Here is an 18,871-nt window from a genome sequence, read left to right as displayed (position 1 = left end):
TTCATGAACCAACCCAACATAAGCATCGATTTCAAACATCCCGTCATTCTGGATTCGTGTCCTCAGAACGAATATTGACAACTTTTACCACTTAGATTCATAATTCATCATACTCTTCTGCCTTTGTTCTGTCTCTAAAGCTTTTACACTATCTCCATAACCTTGAAAAGTACTTTCCTAAAAACAATTGACTGAACTTAAATCAGTTTATTATAATCTCTTGCTCCGTGCCTTCCTTGGTCTTTAACCAGTGGGTGGTCTCTCTCTTAGGAGGGTAAGTGACCAAAACACTCTTTTGTGATTCGTCAATCATTCAGAATCTCAAATGATTCCTCTATTTCCTTTAGCCAGGCTCTTGCCTCGACTAGGTCAACCTGTTCCTTGGAACTCTGAGAGCTTAGAGACTTAAAGGTCCTGAAAGAATTTCCTACCGCATTGTTTCCTCAAGGTGGTGGTTGGGGATAACAGTCTAAGTTCTGTCTAGACAGGTCCATAAATTGCCGTATAGGAGTACCGTCTCGGGTCTCCTTTCCTTACTCGACTTTCTGTTTCCTTAGTATGAAATGTTTCAACCTTCTCCCATAATCGGGGTTATCTTATACATTAAAAACCTTGTTTTCCACTCTATTATGTTATGGGTTCTTTCTTTCTTGATGGCAACCTCCCTGACTATCACATTCAGGGTTTGCCCTAAATCTTATTCCTCAAACTATGGCTCTCATCTAAGTTCTCATCCTTAAGCTCTTGAACTTTTGGAACCCAATTTCTGTAGGAACACCTCACTATCCCCTTATCATCTTTCTCGGTATGGATCTCTTCTCCAGTCATTGACTCTCTGCCTTCATTCATCACTTTTTCTGGCACAATATGTTCTTTTCCAAAAATTCGGTCTGTATTGCAATCTCAAACAGCTTTTCGGTACCGGCTCCGGTTACCTTCACTTCTATTTCCATTTTCTCAAAATCTCTTATAAACTCTCCCAAAGACATTATTATCTTGAGTCTCTCCTTTTTACTAAGGGCATCAGCCACCACATTGGCTTTCCCTGAATGATAAAGAATCTCCCAATCAAAATTCTTGATTAGCTCTAACCACCTCATTTGGCGCATGTTGAGCTCTTTCTGCATGAAAATGTACTAGAGCACTAATGGCTTGTGTAAATCTTGCACTTTTCTCCATACAAGTAGTGCCTCCAATCTTTAGGGCAAAACTATTGCCACGAGCCCAAGCTCATGGGTGGGGATATCGAATTTTATATTCCCTTAATTGTCTTGACGCGTACGCGATTACCTTGTTGTGCTGTATAAGAAGCACCCTAATTCCTTATGCGAAGCGTCACTACACTTCACAAAATCTCATTTTCCATCCGGCAACGCCAACATAGGGAACGTCACCAACCTTTGCTTCGGTTCTTAAAAGTTGTTCTCGCATTTCTCTGTCCATTCGAACTTCTCAGTCTTACGAGTAAGTCGCGTTAAAGGGGCTACTACCTTTACAAACTTGAACGAACCTCTGGTAGTGACCGGCCAATCCTACCTCTGGGAGTTGCCCTAACCATGGTCATCAATTCCTCAGTGGTCCTTTATTCATTCTTGTCAGGATCCTTCACGGGATCCTCCTCAGCAACAATCCCTTCTAGGACAACATCCTCAACCGTACATCCTCAATATCAACATCATCCGGTCCTGCATTAGGACGCTCTATCGGATCCACAATCCAATCTCCAATTAGTAATAAAACATCATCACGATGTTACTCCTCAACCTCAGGGTTCGGTGTCCCGCTACCATATACGATAACGAACTACGCTTCTATCACGATATTTATAAGGGTTCCCATAAGGGTTTTAACTGTCAGTACTACGTTAGGTAGCCCGACTATGAAGTTGGCAAGAGTTCTTATTATCTTAGTTATTATCTTAACGTCACATCATCTCTGAGGTTTATAACGCTTAGCTCTGATACCATTTCTGTAACACCCCCAAATCCGGGGTCGGGGATCCGGGTTGTCACGAGTTCCATTTCCCTTAACAACACATAATCTTAAAAAATAATTGATTACTCTGTACTGTGACCCCACAATAAACACACACACCACAAGTTATAGTCTCAGAGATGAATATCCAAAAATAATCACAATTCGCTTTATTCCACCAATATATGCCAATACACCTTAAAAGGGTTTCTGAATAAATTTACATTCCTTTGTCATTATTACAATTTATAAATATACATCAATCTGGTACATCAAAAGTTGAAGCCTAGCCTATTGGTAGTTCCTACCTCAGCTACAGTGATATCAACGCCTATAGGAAACTGCGGAACGTTTCCTATCCGCTCGCGAATTGGGAGCTTGGTCCTGTTCATCTTTTCTATCTGTTGTTGTGTGATGAAAGAAGAAAGCAAGGGTGAGCAGCAAGCCCACCAAAATAATATGTATAATGATTAACAATATATGAGCCTTCTCATAGTACTCATGAAAGTCTTGGTCAAAAGAAATGAACCAAGTTTGATATCTTAATGCGATGAAGTCGCAAAATATTCAATATACATACATATATAATTTTCACAATCTTTGAAATCCTCTGACATGTATAATATACACAGAGTTCCAGTTTATAACTGTATAAAAATTATCGTTGCAAGGTGATCTCATATATCTAACCTTGTCTCAACGTTATTCTGAAAATCTTTGACATGCACCAGATAATCATTTACTAGATATAAGTTTAAAAGATGAAGTTACAAGATACTCCAATATACTTATATCTTTTCCAAATACTACATGAACTACCACCGTTCAAGTTATAATTAGTTTAACAGTTCATCACATAGATGAGACTACAAGATAATACTTGAATAGATTCAATCTTTAAAATATCATCAAAATAAAATGAAGTTATGAGATACTTCATTTGATGCAAACGTTATTTTGAAAACTTGACCCTGCCAACACTCAACAATCGCCCAACCGTAGCCTTTCTATCGAAGTGCTCTGGGTAGTGTTGCAGAAATATCCAATTGGATGATGAACTCATTACGGGAGTTTGTCGCGCCAGGAAGACCACTTACGATGATCAGTCGTAGTAGTACAACCCCACCATTTTCTACATGTAGAGGAGAACCTGTCGGATTTACTTGTCAACCGAACACTGAACTCCTAAGGAATGGACCGCCTTAGCGGAACTTCCAGGCCATTTGGGCCAATATAATAAGGCTGGGCCGGCGCCACTCGACCACTTACGCCACTCCTAGTTCAGATGAAATCCATGACTCTGAAACGTAAAGCTCGTTCCCCCTTTCCCCAAGTAGAAACTTGTTGATACGGCTCCACCAAGAAGTCGTATCTAGTTGGAAAGGAGAACTCACCGATATTTCCCAGGCGATGCCTGTTAATGGATTAACTTGTTCCAAGAATTTTACTTCCCGAGTGTTGGGTAAGTAATCAATTCATTTATCAAAACAGCAACCTTGTTGCGAATATAAAACACACCACAGAGCCGGATCCCTCAGGTTTTGAGCGAGTATTTAAATCCCCTTCGGAAGGAGGATCTTAAATATAAAAATGAGTTTTGGGATCCGCTCTAACTTTTAAAAATCATTTTGAAGACTCGCAAAATATTTTTAAGAATGTTTGGAGTGATGCTGATTAAACAAGGTAAATCAGTCCCAATATATTAGAAAATATCTGAATATTATTATTTAAATAATATTCCCATAAAGAATAATCTTTATAAAAATAATTGAAGTAGAAGTTTTAAAACTTATACTTGAAATGAATATTAAATAACCAAAGATATACCTACACGAAAGTACTATCTTTATTTGAATAATCAAAAGTGAGTTTGATTATCGACACCTTATTCTTTAATAAAATAAAGAATATATCTCAGCAAATAATCAGAGTCATAGATCCTCAAATGAATATTCAAATAATATTTAATAAATAAAATAAGCTGAGTCATAAGCCCTCGAATGAATATTCGAAATAATATTCAATAATAAAATAAAGGAGTCATAAGTCCTCGGATGAATATATGAAATAATATTCAATAATAAAATAAAGTTATCAAATAAACCTTATTCGATTAATAGTTTTTAAAACTATAACCATATATATATATATATAAATATATATATATAAAATCTACTCGGGATCCTCGACTCCCGGTTTTAGAAAATGTTTTCACCTTTGGGTCCCTATACTAAGGGTATATGCAATTTACTGCTATTCTCTAGCATAGGTATTATCACCTGAACCAACAGATATATATGGCAAGAATACGAAACAGGCATGCATATATATACCATATCAGCATGCTTCAATATATCGCAACATTTGCTAATTAACCAACATGCATCTATCACAAGATAATGCATATACATATATACATCACAACAACAGTATAACGGGTAGAAAACTTGCCTGAGTGCTCCCGGATAGACTTAAGCTTAGAGTGGGTCCGATAACCTATGAACAACAACATAAGTCAGAATTAAACCCCGGTCGCTTAAGAAACTAGACTTTAACCATTTAGAGTCCTAACGTTCGCTTTCGCGCTCAACGATTTACTTAAGTCGCTCGAGTACCCTCGGCTCTCCCATTTTTAATAAATTAACCATTACGAGTTTTAAGGCGATTCTTTCGCAAGTGTCTTATCAACTGCCTATTACACCTTACATAAATGTTTCATACTTCAATTAGTCATTTAAGGTCTTTAACCTATGTTTCAAAGTAAGGCGAGGGGTAATGTTTCGTTCGCGAAACGTCGTTACTTAAAACAGCCATTTCTCCTAAACCGTTCATCGGAATCAAACGAACCACATATCAAAACGAAGCTCGTAACATGAACTATTTAAACATGCTAATGGTCAAAACCTAGCAGGGAGTTCTCAGGTCCTAATGTTATGAACAAAAGCAGTCTAAAGTAAATCGGACATTACGACGGCTATGTTTACGCGATTTCCCAATTTTATACCATTCCAATTCAACCACCAATAAATCCACAATCACCACCAAATCAAAACTCCATCCATACTACATCATAACAGCCCCAACAACTCAACATTAACAATTTATACTTATTCCCCACATGAACTAAAAGCTTTACTTAAGTTCTTTAACTAATTATCAAGATTTACAACTCCAAAAATACCACAAAACCAACTAATCTCTACAAACTCAACCAAACTTTAAACAAACAAGCATCATGCTTCATATATACTATATCAATCATATTCATTCCTAATTACTCAAAACTAAAGCTAGGGTTTGGAGTTTATACCTTCTTTGGAGCTTTTAATCAATGAAAGATCCTTGGAATGCTCATGGAAGCCTTGATCTATGTTTAAGCTACCTTGAAATTTCATAAAAAATCAAGAAAAACAAAGTTATTTCTTGAAGGTTACTATTCACCATATTCTTCCTTGATTTATTGGAAGAGATTGTGAAGGAATTAGAAACTTAAACTTATAGGACATCCATATCTATGTATAAGGAACCTTAGATAATTACCTTGTGATTTAACAATGCTTGGAACTTGATTTTTGAAAATTTCTTCTTTGAAAAAGAAGAAAAGCCGAGAGCAAGCTTGGAGAAAGAAAGATTTTTGTGTTTTTTTGCTTTGATTTGTTTTTTGGTTGGTTGTTTTTGTTTAGATTTTGGTTAATTACCTTAATAACCTTGAACTTTGTGTGGTTATCATTCATCCACACCTCCTTCCCTCCTATGTCATGCTTACATCACCTTATTGTGTCATCATCCCTTAATTGTCCTCTCCTTATTGGTTGGATGACCTCATCATCCCTAACCTCCTTGATTAACTTCCTAATTGTTTGCCTAATGACCGCTGATCTGTTATACGGTTCGCTTAACTTTCGTTTTCGTTTATCGTTTGAGGGATCATACCCGGGATCTTATTACTTGGGTTTCCTTAACCTTTCTCAATACATTATATTCCTTTTATGATCCTCTCTCATAATCCTTTAATTTAAATCCTTTTTATCCTGTTACCTTATACTCAATTCTTTCCGTATCTAGTGGATTTCCGGGAAAAATCAAAGTGTTCGGAATTGGATTCTGACGATCTTTACATACACTTATATACCACATAGAGTACTAATAATATCCCAGAAGATCAATAACAGAACCCCTACATAGTGTGGCATGAAAAGTTTTCTCATTCAGCATAATCTGCAAAATCACTATTCATAAGGGTTTCAAAAATTTCCAAAAATTGGGGTTATTACAGTAAGCAAGAACTTCAAATTCACTTCTTCGACATCATAAAATTTATCATGAAGCTGCAAGTCATTTATCAGCTTATTAAACCTTTCAAACACATCAGTAATACCCTCATTTGGTTTATCCATAAAACCCTCATACTGAGAAATCAATATCCTTCTTTGATTTGACCTAACCTCCTCAGTTCCTTCACAAATTATTTTAATCTTTTCCCAGATTTGTTTAGCAGTGTCACAGTTGACAATGTTATTATACATTACATTGTCAAGTGACTCAATTAGTATCAGTTGCAAAGCACTGTCTAGGGAAACTTTCTCTCTTTCAGGTTCAGTATACTCAGAAGGATCCTTGGGAGCATAATGAGCTGGAATAACCATATCTCCATATGTGGTTTCCTCAACTCTAACTACAGGAGTGAAGGGCCCATTCTTGAGGATACCAATGTAAAGATGATTGGCCATTCTTATAAACAGCAGTATTTTCTTTTTCCATAAAGTGTAACTGGCCTTATCAAAGGGAGGAATCTTGATACTACTGATTTTCTGTGTATTCATTTTTCCAAGATCTAATCTGTTTACTTTCAGATTTTGCTCTGATACCACATGTTAGGTATGAATACAACACAGGGGGGTGAATGTGTTTTGGCTTAAATGTTTGATTTTCGATCGACTTAGGCTTTAGCAGTTGGTAGTTGTTAATGATTTAGTAGAATGGATGTTAAACATAAATAGCTGTGCAAATATGTAAAACAAAGATCTTCAAAACTCACTTAATTTTATATTAAAAATCAAGCAGTGTTTTGCTACAAAATCTCTAAGTTCTTGTTTTAGAACTTAGCTTCTTTCTTGAGAGAGAACACACAAATTTTCTATTCTGATTGTTCTACTTAACTAGAGGACCAGTGTTAACTTTATAACTCAGTTAACTGCGGGTTTACACGGTGGATAATAAATATGCTATTAGATTCTCTAAACTGTCACTTGTCATTTCTATTTATAAAAAAGCAAATCTTCCATTTCTGGCTTAGCATATCTTTAGCATCCCGTGATTACTTTAATCTCCTCTGTCAGTTAATCTTTGCCATTGATCTTGCACATCTCTCAAGCTGCTTTTTGTAGACTTGTCAATCCAGCAGTGTGAATTGTTTGTTGATTTGCAACCTTGGATATTTAACTGTTCTGCAATTCTGTACTTAGAGAAATTTTGTAACACCCCCAAATCCGGGGTCGGGGATCCGGGTTGTCACGAGTTCCATTTCCCTTAATAATACTTAATCTTAATAATCAACCAACTACTGCGTACTGTGACCCCACAATATACACACACACCACAAGTTATAGTCTCAGAGATAAATACCAAACAATAACACAAGTCATTTTATTCCACAATTATAAGTCATTACACCTCAAAAGGGTTTCTGAATAAATTTACATATTCTTTGCCATTATTACAATTCATAAATATACATAAGTCTGGTACATCAAAAGTTGAAAGCCTAGCCTATTGGTAGACCCTACCTCAGCTACAACGGCATCAACACCTACAGGAAACTGCGGAACGTTTCCTATCCACTCGCGAATTGGGAGCTTGATCCTGTTCATCTTGTCTATCTGTTGTTGTGTGATGAAAAAAGAAAGCAAGGGTGAGCAACAAGCTCACCGAAATAATATGTATAATGATTAACAATATATGAGCATTCTCATAGTACTCATGAAAGTCTTGGTGAAGTAAAAAATGAACCAAGTTTGATATCTTATCGCGACCAAGTCGTAAAATATTCAGCATATATGTATATATACTTTTCAAAATCTTGGAAGTCCTCTTCCATGCATAATATACACAGAGTTCCAGTTTCTAACTGTATAAAAATATCGTTGCAAGGTGATCTCATATATCTAACCTTGTCTCAACGTTTTTGTGAAAATCTTTGTCATGCATAAGATAATCATTAACCAGATATAAGTTGAAAAGATGAAGTTATAAGATACTCCAATATACTTATATCTTTTCCGAATACTACTTGAACTACCACCGTTCAAGGTATAATCAGTTTCAAAAGTTCACATAGATGAGACTACAAGAAAAGACTTGGATAGATTCAACCTTTGAAATATCATTATAAATAATGAAGTTACGAGATACTTCATTAAGTCCCGATATATATATACACCTATATATATATATTTCATACACTCCTTGAAAACCTCTGTTATGAAAATTATAACAGAGTTATAATATCCAATGAATTTGGAAAGGAGAAAACCTTGACATAAACCTGATATCTTGTTGATCAGGCAAAGATACCAATAAATAACCTTTTCTACTAGTAGATGGACGAATTCCCCACTGGTCATCACCCTGGCCGCATTAGGACCTATGCTGGACTGCCACTCAGCCACTTATGCATTGATGGACTCCCACTGAGCCACTTACACTTTCATGGACGCCCACTGAGCCCATGTTGCTTATGCCGACTCAAATAGATGGACTTACTTCCCGAACGTTGGGCAAGTAATCAAAATGTTTTCTCAAACCAACAACCTCGTTGCGAATATAAAATACACCACAGCGCCGGATCCCTCAGGTTTTGAGCGAGTATTTAAATCCCCTTCGAAAGGAATATCTTAAATATAAAAATGAGTTTTGGGATCCGCTCTAACTTTAAAAATCATTTTGAAGACTCGAAAACATTTTTAAGAATGTTTGGAGTAATGCTGATTTAATGAAATAAATCAGTCCCGGTATATTAGAAAATATCTGAATATTATTATTTAAATAATATTCCCATAAAGGATAATCTCTATAAAAATAATTGAAGTAGAAGTTTTAAAACTCATACTTGAAATTAATAATAAATAACCAAAGATATACTAATACGAAATTATGATCTTTATTTGAATAATTGAAAATAAGTTTGATTATCGAAACATTATTCATTAATAAAATAAAGAATATTACTTAATAAATAAGCGTAGTCATAAGTTCTCGAATGAATATTCAAAATAATATTCATTAAATAAAATAAACGGAGTTATAAGTCCTCGAATGAATATTCAAAATAATATTCATTAAATAAAATAAAGTTATCGAATAAACCTTATTCGATTAATAGTTTTGAAAACTATATCAATATATATATATATAAATATATATATATATATATATATATATATATATGTATATTATACTCGGGAACATCGACTCCCGGTTTAGAAAAATGTTCACCTTTGGGTCCCCTATACTAAGGGTATACGCAACTACTGCTTATCTCTATCATAGGTATTATGCAACTTATATGCAATTGAATTAACAATTAGATATCAAGATTACGAAACAGACATGCATATATACCATATCACATGCTCCAATATATCGCAAGATTTGCTAATAACAATCATGCACTTATCACAAGATAATGCATATACATATATTTACATCACAACAACAGTATAACGGGTAGAAAACTTGCCTGAGTGTTCTCGGATAGACTTAAGCTTAGAGTGGGTCCGAAAACCTATGAACAACAACATAAGTCGGAATTAAACCAAAGTCTCTTAAGAATCTAGACTTTAACCAATTAGACTCTAACGTTCTCTTATGGTCGTTTATACCCTTAACGATTCACTTAAGTCGCTCGAGTACCCTCGGCTCCACCATTTTTAATAAATTAACCATTAAGAATTTTAAGGCGATTCTTTCGCGAGTACTCTACCAACTGCCTAATACACTTTACATAATTGTTTCATACTCCAATTAGTCATTTAAGGGCCTTAACCAAGGTTTCAATGTAAGGTGAGGGGTAATGATTCGTTCGCGAAACGCCGTTACTTAAAATGGTCGTTTCTCCTAAACCGTACATCAGATTCAAGCGAACCACACATCAAAACGAAGCTCGTAACATGAAATATCTAAGCATGGAAATGGACAGAATCTAAAAGTGAGTTCACGGGTTCTGAAGTTAAGAATAAAACAGTCTAAGGTAAATCGGGCATTACGACGGCTATGTTTACGCGATTTCCCAAATTTTACCATTCCAAATGATATCAATCCAACTACCAAATAACAACAACTCAAGATAGACATCAATGCTACTGATTTCAGTCATAATAAGCCCAAGAATCTCAATTTAATCCAATATCATACTATCTTCAAATTCAACCATACTACTAAATCAAACAAGGTTCAATTCATGCTTAAACATTTAAACTACTACTCCTCCATTAACAATCATCAACACCTCAATTAAAATCCAATCACTACAAACCCAACCAAACTTTAAACACACAAGCATCATGCTTCTCATGAACTATATTAATCAAAACCACTCCTAAATATTCAAAGTAAAACTAGGGTTTGAAGTATTATACCTTCCTTGAAGCTTTTAATCAATGAAAGATCCTTGGAATGCCCATGGAAGCTTCAATCTATGCTTAAGCTACCTTGACCTTAAAAATAAAATCAAGAATCAATATTTGTTCTTGAAAGTTATTATTCACCCTAAACTAAAATGATTTGTTTGAGATAGAAAACCTTTGATTCAGGCACTCAAACTACTTGCTCTTCTTAGTTATGAAATATAGGATTCAAAGAAACAAACCTCTTGAATTATGATTGAGTGGAGCTTGGGTTTGGAAATTTTTCTTCTTGTTTTTCTTCAAAAAACCGTGAGCAAGTAGATGGGGGGAAGAGAAATGAATGTGTTTGCTTGGTTGCTTTGTTTTTGTTGTTAATTAACCTTTTACCATGGTAAAATTTGTGTGGCTTATAATCGACCAACAATTCCTTCCCATTGTGTCATGCTTATATCATCCTCTTATGTCATCTTCCCACACTTGTCTTCTTCCTGTTGGTGTGATGACATCATCATCACTAACCTCTTTGATTAACTCCTAATTACTTGGCTAATGATCGCTGATCTGTTATACGGTTCGCTTAACTTTCGTTTTCGTTTATCGTTTGAGGGATCATACCCGGGATCTTATTACTTGGGTTCCCTTAACCTTTCTCAATACATTGTATTCTTTTTATGATCCTCTCATATAATCCTTGAATTTAAATCCTTTTTATCCTGTTACTTTATACTCAATTTTTTCGGTATCTAGTGGATTTTCGGGAAAAATCAAAGTGTTCGAATTTGGATTCTGACGATCTTTACATACATTTATATACTATATAGAGTACTAATAAGATCTCAGAATAACAATAAAAGAACCCCTACAAAGTTTGGTATGAAATGTTTTCTTATTCAGCATAATCAGCAAAATCACTATTCATAAGGGTTACAAAAAGTCCAAAATTTTGGGGTTATTACAGTCTCCCCTCCTTAAAAGGATTCCGTCTCGGAATCAAATAGAAAACAAATGGGGGTACTTTTCTAGCATTGCGCTCTCTAGCTCCCAAGTTGATTCTTCCACATTATGATTCTGCCATAGCACTCTGACTAGCTTGATCACTTTGTTCTGAAGCACCTGCTCCTTCTTATACATAATCTTTATTGGTTTCTCCACGTAAGTCAGATCTGGTTGCATATCCACCTGCTCGTACTCCACTATGTGTCTGGCATCCCGATGATACTTCCTTAGCATTGACACATAGAACACATTATGAACTTGTTGTAGGTTCGGGGGTAAGGCTAGCTCATAAGCCAACTTCCCAATCCGTCTTAGTATCTCAAAAGGTCCAATGTATTTTGGGCTTAGTTTCCCTTTCTTTCCGAACCTCATTAATCCCTTCCAAGGGAATACCTATAACAGCACTAGGTCCCCTACTTCCTATTCTTTGTCCTTTCGTGTCAAATCAACATACTTCTTATGTCCATCTTGGGCTACTACCAGCCGTCCTCTGATTAGATCTATTATATCCTTGGTCCTTTGGACTACTGCGGGTCCGAGCATCTTGCGCTCTACAACTTCATCCTAACATAAGGGAGATCGACATTGTCTTCCCTCAAGGATCTCATAAGGCGATATCTCGATACTGACATACGATCTATTATCGTAAGAAAATTCAATCCGCGTTAAATGATCCTTCCAAATTCTTTTAAGTCTATTGCACAGACCCTCATCATAGCTTCTAGCATTATAGCTTTTGCTTCTCAATACCCACTTTTTCCCGTTCATAATATTATACTGGTTATAATTTTGCTCGTTAGCGTTCTATAACCTTTTAATAACCACGTCAACCTTAGTATCACGAACGCGTTAGATTCGGAATACCACCGCACTGATACTACTTCCTTTTGCTGCTTCCATCTTCGAAAGCTTGATCTATCGTATAGAAGTAAAAGATTTTATTGAGAGATCACTATGATCATGAACACTTGTTCTATTGCATAGTTATTACAGAAGGTGGCCAGTCTTTAGTACTTGACAAGCAATTAAACAACATGTGGTATCCTACTAGGCATCTATCATACAGATAGATAGTCATTCGGCAATACCTCCCCTTCTGGAAGGGTTGTTCTTCTCAGCTTATACAAAATGAAAAGAAGAGAAAAGAATGAATTGAAGAGAATTGTATATATATAAAATATACTGTCACAAAATATCTGGCTTGGAATCTACCTCTGAACTATAGAGGTTTATCATAGGAGGACAAAACATATACGTATATATATCAACATCAGGTATTATAGCATCGTATTTCACATGCCTAAATATTTTTGATATTCTGTCCATCATTCTATGGACCCATGCTCTTGCTCGAGCTTATACACAATCACCTTTGAAACTCCCTCGACATCAAAAATCGAATCTGGGATCTCATTCTAGACATCATCATTACTTGAATTCTATGCTTGCACCGCAACCTTCCTCGTATAGTAATACGACTCTCTATTGATAAGAAGGAATAAGTATTCAATAGGTAAATAATCGACTTAATTAGTCTATTAATGATAACCTATACATCACCACAACCCGATTAGTGGTACCCAATCTCAACATCCATTACACTACAACTCTCACGGTTGTGATCGGCTCATTATTCACAGAATCGTTGCTGCATTACTAGGGTCCACCACTGACCTACTGTCGTCATTCATTTTCCTTGGAATATTAATAGCTAACCATATGGAGTCCATACCTGTCGTATCAAATTCTTCTAAGGAGTTAACATAATCACCATTCATAATTCATGAAGAACACTCCAGATCCTGACGTACTTTCATGACATGAGGCAGATAAAATTGCAGAAGTGTTTCAATAAAAGCAACGATAGCAGGTTAATACCATTCTTAATCATATGTCTTTATCAGGAGACATGAAGCTCAAAGGTTCATTTAATCCTTTCGTAACATGGTCCTGGCTTATCTCAAGATATGTCCTTATAAGATAGATTGCCCACTCACGGCGATTACATAAATTAAATCTTTACTAAACTACTATCACGATTGGGTATTGCACAGTCATCAGAAGGAATGTCAATCTTCCAAACCATAATACAACCTTCACGGCTTCAACCATCATCACTGTATTCCTCTGGCACGAGCGCCTATAATTATCCTCTTACATTTAAAGTGTCAGCCACCTCTTTGGCCTTTCCTGATAGTAAAATTTCCTTACAATCAATGTCATTTTAACCACCTCCAACTAAATTTTCTACCTCATTTCAATCACTACTTATGTAAAAATGCTTTTCTTAAATCCTGGTGAGAAAAAAAACACCATTTTTCCATAAGTCATTTCCTTAGTCTTTAGATGTGAACATTGTCACGACTGACTCTCGATCATATTTAGGATGTCTTTTATCTTGGGTCCTTCTCGTTTTCACCAATCTCGACCTTCATTGGGTCGATCTATACTTTCTTATGGTTCAACACGTGCCCACCTGGCATTATTATAATTATGTCATATTTTCTTTATCAAAATTTCTATTCTTGAGAACTTTGAATATTACCTTTTTCCTTGTAAAACCTCTGAGGTTATCCTTAAATTCTTCATCCGGTACTCCCTAGGTACAGGGTATATCAAGATACCATTTACTAATACTAGAACCATTGTTTAAGTACTTCTGAAAAATTTCTCTACTGATCTTTAAAGGTTGTTGTTACCTTAGTCCTTCATTCCATACTACCCAACTCATAATGTCCCTATTAAGGGTGAAATACCAACCTTTATGCATTCCCCTAGGATTCATTTTAAGTTACCGAGGTTATATCCTTAATTCCACCTTTAAAAAGGTACATGCATCCTTCCATGGATAAATCAAGTCATATATCCTTGATAGATTATCTTATTTAATCATTCCCATCTCGATAGTCTATACCAAATTTCACAATAATATCCTTACTCAAAATGAGGTCAACCAATATGGCCTCCAAAAGATAACAACGGTTACCCGCTTTTCTTGCCTGATTTAGTAATGATAACAGGGATGTTCTAGAAGATATTGGTCGTGTTCAACGTGAACTTCTTCTTAATAAATCCTTATTTTCTTTTGTTATTTATCTCAACAGTCATCTCAATGTTGGGATATCTTTCATACATGGCGTCTCCCTTTCTGGGTATCATGCCCCCGGTCTTACACTTCACTTTCTTAAAGGTCACTTCCTTCATCCAATTTTCCTAATTTCTGACTTTCTTGTCTCCTCAATCTATCCGCGTCTCATTATTTATCCTTCGAACTATCTCAAGGTTTCCTCGAATCCTCCCAACTTAAAGGGGATAAAATATATGTATCTCTTATTCCTTAAATCATCAACTTTAACTCATGGTGAATCACCCTCATCCTGACGATTACATACTTTTCTATTTCTATTGCTACGATTCTTTAGGGTTTCCTCATACCCAACTCCCTTATCATTCCTCAAACTCTATTTCCTTTATATTCCTTTCCACTTCAATGTCTTTTTATTTACCTCTCTCTTACAATCATTTCACGAACCCACTAATCATTGACTTCAAACATCACGTTGTTCTGGGATTCTTGTCATCAAAACAAATCTTGACAACTTTTACAATCTTATATTCATAATTTATCATACTCGTCCGCCTTTGTTTCGGCTCTAAAGCTTTTACACTATCTCCATAACCTTGGGAAGTACTTTCCCGAAAACAATTGACTGAACTTTAATCAGTTTATTATAACCTCTAGCTCCATGCTTTCCTTGGACTTTCACCAGCGGGTGGCCTCTCTCTTAGGAGGGTAAGTGACAAAAATAGTCTTTTGTGATTCGTAACTCATTTAGAATCTCAAATGATTCCTATATTTCTTTTAGCCAAGCTCTTACCTCGACTGGGTCAGCTTGTTCTTTGGAACTCTGAGAGCTTAGCGACTTAAAGGACCAGAAAGAATTTCTCACCGCATTGTTTCCTCAGGGTGGTGGTTGGGGATAATAGTCTAAGTTCTGTTTAGGCAGGTCCATGAATTTCCCAATAGGAGTACCATCCTGGTTATCCCTATCTTGTTCGACTTTTATTTTCTCAGTATGAAATGTTCCAACCTTCTCCCATAATCGGGGTTATCTTATACGTTAAAAATCCTTGTTTTTCATTTCATTATATTATAGGTTCTTTCTTTCTTGATGGCGACCTCCCTGACTATCACATTCAGGGTTTGCCCTAAATCTTATTCCTCAAACTATGGCTTTCATCTAAGATCTCGTCCTTAAGCTTTTGAATGTTTGGAACCCAAATTCTGTAGGAATACCTCATTATTCCCTTATCATCTTTCTCGGTATTAATCTCTTCTCTATTTGTTGGCTCTCTGCCTTCATTCATCACTTTTTCTTGGCACAATATGATCTTTTCCAATAATTCGGGCTGCATTACAATCTCAAACGGCATTTCGGTACCAGCTCCGGTTACCTTCACTTATATTTCCATTTTCTCAAAATCCCTTATCAATTCTCCCAAAGACATTATCATCTTGAGTCTCTCCTTTCTACTAAGGCATTAGCCACCATATTGGCTTTCCCTGGATGATAAAGAATCTCATAATCGTAATCCTTAATTAGCTCTAACCACCTCCTTTGGCGCATGTTGAGCTCTTTCTGCGTGAAAATGCACTAGAGCACTTATGGCTTGTGTAAATCTCGCACTTTTCTCCATACAAGTAGTGCCTCCAACCTTTAGGGCAAAACTATTGCCACGAGCCCAAGCTCATGGGTGGGGATATCGAATTTTATATTCCCTTAGTTGTCTTGACGCGTACGCGATTACCTTGCTGTGCTGTATAAGAAGCACCCTAATTCCTTATGTGAAGCGTCACTACAAATCAAAAAAATATCTCCTTTTCCATCCGGAAACGCCAACATAAGGGTCGTCACCAACCTTTGCTTCAGTTCTTAAGAGCTGTTCTCGCATTTCTCTGTCCATTCGAACTTCTCAGTCTTACGAGTAAGCTGCGTTAAAGGGGCTACTATCTTTACAAACTTGAACGAACCTCTGGTAGTGGCTGACCAATCCTACCTCTGGTAGTCGCTCTAACCATGGTCATCAATTCCTCAGTGGTCCTTTATTCAATCTTGTCAGGATCCTTCACGGGATCCTTCTCAGCAATAATCCCTTTTAGGACAACATCCTCAACCGCTACATCCTCAATATGAACATCATCCGGTCCCGTGTTAGGACGCTCTATCGGATCCACAATCTGATCTCCAATACCTAATAAAATATCATCGCGTTGTTGCTCCTCAAACTTAGGGTTCGCAGTCCCGCTACCATATATGATAATGAACTACGCCTCTATCACGATATTTATAAGGCTTCCCCTAAGGGTTTTAACTGTCAGTACTACGTTAGGTAGTCCGACTATGAACTTGGAAAGAGTTCTTATTTATCTAAGTGAACTTATTATTTTAACGTCACTTCATCTCTGAGGTTTATAACGCTCAGCTCTGATACCATTTTTGTAACACCCCCAAATCCGGGGTCGGGGATTCGGGTTGTCACGAGTTCCATTTCCCTTAATAATACTTATCTTAATAATCAACCAACTACTGCGTACTGTGACCCCACAATATACACACACACCACAAGTTATAGTCTCAGAGATGAATACCAAACAATAACACAAGTCATTTTATTCCACAATTATAAGTCATTACACCTCAAAAGGGTTTCTGAATAAATTTACATATTCTTTGCCATTATTACAATTCATAAATATACATAAGTCTGGTACATCAAAAGTTGAAAGCCTAGCCTATTGGTAGACCCTACCTCAGCTACAACGGCATCAACGCCTACAGGAAACTGTGGAACGTTTCCTATCCACTCGTGAATTGGGAGCTTGATCATGTTTATCTTGTCTATCTGTTGTTGTGTGATGAAAAAAGAAAGCAAGGGTGAGCAACAAGCTCACCGAAATAATATGCTTAATGATTACCAATATATGAGCATTCTCATAGTACTCATGAAAGTCTTGGTCAAGTAAAAAAATGAACCAAGTTTGATATCTTATCGCGACTAAGTCGCAAAATATTCAGTATATATGTATATATACTTTTCAAATTCTTGGAAGTCCTCTTCCATGCATAATATACACAGAGTTCCAGTTTCTAACTGTATAAAAATATCTTTGCAAGGTGATCTTATATATCTAACCTTGTCTCAACGTTTTTGTGAAAATATTTGTCATGCATAAGATAATCATTAACCAGATATAAGTTGAAAAGATGAAGTTATAAGATACTCCAATATACTTATATCTTTTCCGAATACTACTTGAACTACCACCGTTCAAGGTATAATCAGTTTCAAAAGTTCACATAGATGAGACTACAAGAAAAGACTTGGATAGATTCAATCTTTGAAATATCATTATAAATAATGAAGTTACGAGATACTTCATTAAGTCCCGATATATATATATACACCTATATATATACATTTCATACACTCCTTGAAAACCTCTATTATGAAAATTATAAACAGAGTTATAATATCCAATGAATTTGGAAAGGAAAAAACCTTGGCATAAACCTGATATCTTGCTGATCAGGCAATGATACCAGTAAGTAACCTTTTCTACTAGTATATGGACGAATTCCCCACTGGTCATCACCCTGGCCGCATTAGGACCTATGCTGGACTGCCACTCAGCCACTTATGCATTGATGGACTCCCACTGAGCCACTTACACTTTCATGGACCCCCACTGAGCCCATGTTGCTTATGCCGACTCAAATAGATGGACTTACTTCCCGAACGTTGGGCAAGTAATCAAAATGTTTTCTCAAAACACCAACCTCGTTGCGAATATAAAATACACCACAGCGCCGGATCCCTCAGGTTTTGAGCGAGTATTTAAATCCCCTTCGAAAGGAAGATCTTAAATATAAAAATGAGTTTTGGGATCCGCTCTAACTTTTAAAAATCATTTTGAAGACTCGAAAACAATTTTAAGAATGTTTGGAGTAATGCTGATTTAATGAAATAAATCAGTCCCGATATATTAGAAAATATCTGAATATTATTATTTAAATAATATTCCCATAAAGGATAATCTCTATAAAAATAATTGAAGTAGAAGTTTTAAAACTCATACTTGAAATGAATAATAAATAACCAAAGATATACTAATACGAAAGTACGATCTTTATTTGAATAATCGAAAATAAGTTTGATTATCGAAACATTATTCATTAATGAAATAAAGAATATTACTTAATAAATAAGCGTAGTCA

Source organism: Apium graveolens, chromosome 10, assembly GCF_009905375.1.
Source record: "Apium graveolens cultivar Ventura chromosome 10, ASM990537v1, whole genome shotgun sequence".
Classification (NCBI taxonomy): Eukaryota; Viridiplantae; Streptophyta; class Magnoliopsida; order Apiales; family Apiaceae; genus Apium; species Apium graveolens.
This window is presented reverse-complemented; position numbering follows the sequence as displayed.